Genomic DNA, 6,206 nt, shown 5'->3' with positions numbered 1-6,206 from the left:
GCATACCATTGTACTACTCTTTAAGAGCGGTGACCTATGATACTAGAGAATTACAAGACGATCATGATCGGTCACTACTTGGCAAGATATATGGTTGCATTTTAGAGCATAAGCTTAGCATATGGGCAAAGAGACATGGATATAGAGCACAAGGGCATGAAAGATTCAAAAGAGTGTTCACTATGCTTGATCATACATTGACCCTCCAAGCTATTACAAAGGAAGATAGGGCGCATGGGAAGAGGGTTTATTGCTGCTTTGAGGATTTTTGCAAGGCATTCAACACATTGCCCCAAGCCAAGTTCATGCAATGACTAAAGGACATTAGCACTCTAGAATATCTACAGTGGGGGATTTATGCCTTGTATGAGTAAGTGACAAGGAGGGTGCATTGTCATGCTACTATGCGACTATGATGGGAAATTTTCATGCAAGTAAATTTTTGGCTTACATCCTAAGGGCATGGGAGTTGTCAATAACATTGCCCTATATTGTGATCATAAGCATTTTGAGTCGCTATCTCTCTTGGCATGCTCTAGAAATCAAAGGATGGGAGTGTCTTGATTCTCTTGGCTCTCCTTGGACTTTACTGCCAGGAAAATGTTTCTTTGCTTGGCTCCATTTTGAGTATACATATGGGCCTCCATATTTTTGTGGCTATGGAGATCCTTATTATGTCATTTGGGGGGAATGCACTTTAACACATAATGTATGGTCATAGATCTTTCAGAGGAAGAGAAGAAAATGGAAATTCAAAGATTGGAAAAACAAAAAGGCAAAACGACATGAAGAAAATTGTGCATATTACGAAGAAGGAAAAGCATCTGGCTGCTTTTGGAGGATGGATTATAAAGAAAGCAAGGAGGGCTAATATTTGTAAAAGGTGGTGATAATTATAGGGTGGCTTCTCCTCTCCCATATCGGTCAAGGGACGCACAAACAGATAGGCGAGTACCCTCTTGAGAATGGCAGCTTGCAGCTGAAGAATGGAAGAACAATGCATCACCGTCAGCACAGGCGCTATCGTACTGATTTCTGGGAGCCAATTGCAGTTAGTTGAAGATCGATCGATTAGCAAGTGGCTGGTCTAATCAAGAGCCGATTAGCAGGGACGATTGTATTATCCTGCAGACGTGATGCTGGTTATAATAGGTTAATGGGTCAATCACTGATCATCATAGAAACCAGAAGCGAGTTGTTGATTGCAACCCAAGAATCATCATGAATTACACAGGCAGCCAGCACGATCAGAGTTTTTGGAGGTAAGGTAGTACTCGTTGTGATGATGGAGGGACACCTGCCTTATATCGAGTCGACCTACTGCATTGCATAATGGCGCAAGAACTGGCCAAGGCAGCTGTGATTAATAAAGAAGGAGGTGGCCATGAATATGGAGCCAGCATAGCACTGTGAAAACCATAGCTCATGGCAGCAGCAGCAGCAGCAGCAGCATCGAACAGGGTGGCATGTGCTCAAGGCGGTGATTATTTCAACAAGGAGTCAGGATATTAGTCCTGGAGTGTGATCATATCAAGGATCAATCAGTTATGTTTCAAATAGACTTGACAATTTCACCACATATGTTAGAGCATCTCTTTTGTTCATACACTTGTGCAATCTGAGAGTAGCACAGTTTGGAATTCATGACAAGGCTGCAATACATGGGATTGACACCGTGATTCGAGCATACACATAAGCGCACATGATAACATAGAAACATATACTTACAATATATAAAATGACCTACATAACACTCATAGTGGATGTTATGAAATGCTTTGGATGTCCTCCATACCTACATTTTATGGATTCGCATGTATTTGTGATATTAGAGCACATCTTTGTATTATCATGAGAAGGATACCGAAAATAGAAGGAAGAACTCTCTTCTTACATGAGCATGATTATAATGAAGGTAGAAGATGGATTGCCAACAACAAAGATATCTACCGTAGATATAGATTCTAAGCTACAGTAAACTCTATAACCTATAATTCACACTCTTAACTAATCCAATCCACCTTAACCTTGAGTTTATTGTAGTTCAAAATTTATACTATTTTTGGAGGATGCTTAATCTTCTAAAAACATATAAATTCTAAGCTACAATAAGTTCTATAACATTTAACTCATCACCATATATGAGAGCCATGGCAAACTCAACAAGAACAATTGCAATGTTAGAATCAAACCTGATGAACTTTTGCCTACTCAATTGTGGATACATCAGATTATGTAGTGCTATCTTAGAAGATATGCATGTATCTATTGGTCTACAAAGCCTAGATTGATGCTCGAATATACTCTTCATGGCCTTCACACTATGGCTACAGTTTGAAGCATCTATTATAGCATAAGAACTTGTTTCTTGGAGAAAGGGGTGAAAAGATTATGTATAGGGATGACTAAACATCAAGCAATTGCTTAATGCTCATGGGTATTGGATATAGGGTTATGCTACAAGATAACAGTTTGGGAAATATCCCAATGATAATCTAAAGATTTGTGAATTGAAAATAAGTGTGTTCGCCTTCATTTTCTCTTTCTCTACTTCTCAAACTCTCACAAGCAAAGACCCAACATTTGCCCCCCATCAAGAAATACTCTTACGCAAAAACATAAATGAAAAGCATAAACTCAACAAAAAACAATTAACTTAACTACCAATTGACCTAATTCGATGCAATATATTTTTGATTCCCAAGGCTAGTGGAAACTTGATCAAGGGCAAGACCCCCACTAGTTCTCATATAAGGTATTTCGCTCTTAGGAGAGCAAAAATGCCACATCCATAGTGGTGCGCAAATTGGATGCTAGATGCATACGTAGTAGCGAGCGCTGGAAGGTCCCCATGAACAAAAGAACTCTACTAAAACTCATAAAATAAAAAGAAAGCTTTGCACGACATGAAAAAAAGAGACAAATTGGGTACAATCTCCCCCCATGCCTTGTGTGAGCGCTTCACAAGGCATGTATTTATAAATTAATTAATCTCAAAGCTAAAAAATAGCCCAATTTATAATTAGCATGCTTTTAGCTTTTGTGTTTACTTTTGTCCAAATAAAGAATAAAGCGGTTGGGCATCCCAAAAGTCAGGGGTTGTGCCCAAATACAATATCCAATAATGAAATATTTAAACCGAGCGCCTATGCGCATACAAAATAATAAATATTTGTCAAGCGCTTCAATAAATAAGCGTACCTAAATAATTATTAGTGACACGCCTTTAATGATAAGGCATGCGCCCATCAAAAATGATAATTTCTTCTAGGTAATATGAATACACGCTATCGCCCAGTGCTTCCCAACATCACCGCCGCCTGCTCTACACATCAACTGAAGTATTCATAATTATTAGAAAATAATAAAATTAAAATAAAAGTGAATACTTAGCAGTCTTCAGCTACAAAATAATAAAATAGGTTAGAACTCTATCCTAACCTTAATTTAATACGAGTGCACTCTAAACTCATAAATGTCCATTAATTTAAATATGTATTTTTGTGAAATTACCCGTTGTGGAATCACCCATGTGTACATTAAATTAACATGACGCCAGGAAAGGACAAGCGTCCCCATCAACTTCTCGTACAAAGAATTCATCTTGTGTACGAGCCCCAATAAATAAATATAGTTTTACGAAATCCACCGCAAGACCTCATGGAATCCACCGTGGAATATGCCTCCTGGCATCATACCCCCGGGGTGGAATAGCAATTGTCCTGAATTGCTATTAGCTCAATGTGGAGCGAGCAGTGAGGGATAAGCACTTAGGTCGCGAGCATGCATCCATTGGGCTTCTTCAACAAGATGATTTTTAAACTTAACCAAATATCTAGAATATCTACGGTCGGTTCTAGTGGTCATAAAATCTGTATCTAAAATAGTTTCAGGTTCAAGGATTTCAATTTCTTCTTCTAACAAATGAGGGTTTTCATAGATATGATGAATAGGTAATTGGCCTCTAAAAGGTCGTAGCAAACTAATATGAAAAGTATTGTGGATTTTCCAATGTGGAGATAGTTCTAATTTGAATGCATTATCATTGATCTTGTGAACAATTTTAACAAGTCCATAAAATCGAGATGCGAACTTAACCACAGGGTATTTCTCAACACTTTGCAATCTTCTCTTTTCAATGCGTAACCAAACATAATCATTAACTTTGAAACTCATGGCTTTTCTTTTCTTGTTAGCTTGTTTAGTGTATGATTGTTGGGCTTTCGCAATCATGTCTTTAACTTCAGCAAAAATAGTAAGATGCATATTGGCAATATCATCAGTAACTTTAACTTTGTTTAACAATTATGTAACATGTGTGTAGGCAATCTATGTCCATAAATGATTTCAAAATGTGCTTTTTGTGTAGTTGTGTGTGGTGTATTATTGTATGCAAAATTGAAGTAAATGTAAGTGTATATCCCATGTTTGTGGTTTTGAAATTGTGTATGCACGTAAAAGATCTAGAATTGTATTATTAGTAGCTTATGTTTGCCCATTTGTTTTAGGATAAAATGTAAAAGAAAAATCAATCTTTGTACCTAAATTAGTAAACAAAGTAGTCCAAAACTTATTGCAAAATCTAAAATCACGATCAGAAATAATAACTTTTGGCAAACTATGGTTAGTGAAAACAATTTTGCAGCTTGAGATACAATTAATGTTTTCTTGCATAGTAAAAAATATGCATGTTTGCTAAATCGATCTACAATAGTCCAAATCATATCATGATTAGCTTGTGTGTTAGACAAACGAGTTATAAAAGCCATTGAAATATATTCCCATGGTCGTTCAGGAATTGGTAAAGGCATTAACAAACCATATTGCTTACCATGGTGTCATTTGACTCTTTGACAAATTGAATACTCAAATACAAAGTAATTAGAAACATCAGATTCCATGTGTGGCCAATAAAAATCTTCAACCAATGTACGTAAAGTAGAAATAATACCTCTATGGCCTTGATATAGGGGACAATGAATTTCGTGCAATACAAATGATCTAAATGGAATAAGTTTGCAACTAGAATAGGCTATGGGATGTGAATCTTGCATAAGGACAGCTCCTATTCCAAATTTGCTAGCATCAGTGACTACTAGAAAGAATGGTCGATTAAAGTCGGGTAGTTGCAAAACAGGGGCATGTGTTAAAGCATGTTTTAGTAAATCAAAAGACTTTTATTGATTATCATACCAATGATATACAATACATTTCTTTAATAATTTTGTCAAAGGTAATGCAAGCAATGAAAAACTTCTCACAAATTTCTATAAAAGCTAGCAAGACCTAAGAAAGAACATAACTCATACACATATTTAGGGATTGGCCAATTTAAAATTACTTCTATTTTTTTAGGATCAACTTGAATACCATCAGAGGAAATAATATGTCCTAAGTATTCAATTTGGGTTTGAAAAAATTCACTCTTTTCAGGGTTAGCATATAATTGATTCTCTTTTAATCATTTGAAAACCAAAGATAAATGTTCATAAAGCTCATTCTCATTCTTATTGAAAACCAATATATTATCAAAGAAAACAATTACATAATGCTGATGCTTCAAAAATATGTGATTGATCATACGACTGAATGTAGCTTGTGTATTAGTCAAACCAAAAGGTATAACAAGGAATTCATAATGACCAAGTTGAGTTCTAAATGCAGTTTTGAAAATGTTAGGTGTATCCAATCGTACTTGATGATATCTAGATTTGAGATCAATTTTGCTAAAAATAGTGGCCCCTTGTAGTTTATCCATGAAGTCATCTACCCTAGAGATCGGATATCTATTCTTGACAGTGATCTTATTTAGAGCTGGATAATCAATGCACATCCTATAGGTATTATTTTTATTCTTAACTAATAGGACAGGTGTACCAAAAGGAGAACTGCTGGACCTAATAAGTCATCGGGTTAACAATTCTTCTACTTGGGGTTGGATTTCTTTTTGTTCAATTTGATTGTGTCTATAAGGTGCTTTACATGGTGGTTGAGAACTTGGGATTAAGTTTATTTTATGATCTTTTGATCGTGTAGATGGTAAATCAGGGGATAAATCAACAACAAAAAAATCTTTAAATTGTGAAAGAAATTGTGTGTGCCTAGGATGCATTTGATTTTCCTTAGCTTCAATTTCATTCACCCATACTAAATATGATTTGCTACATTTTCTCAATGCATGTTCTTGCACGTTCAGCCTGGGTGTG

This window comes from Lygodium microphyllum, chromosome 12 (assembly GCF_053477565.2).
Source record: "Lygodium microphyllum isolate KBCC chromosome 12, Lygodium_microphyllum_v1.1.10, whole genome shotgun sequence".
Classification (NCBI taxonomy): Eukaryota; Viridiplantae; Streptophyta; class Polypodiopsida; order Schizaeales; family Lygodiaceae; genus Lygodium; species Lygodium microphyllum.
The sequence above is the reverse complement of the archived record's forward strand: the minus strand, read 5'-3'. Positions refer to the sequence as shown.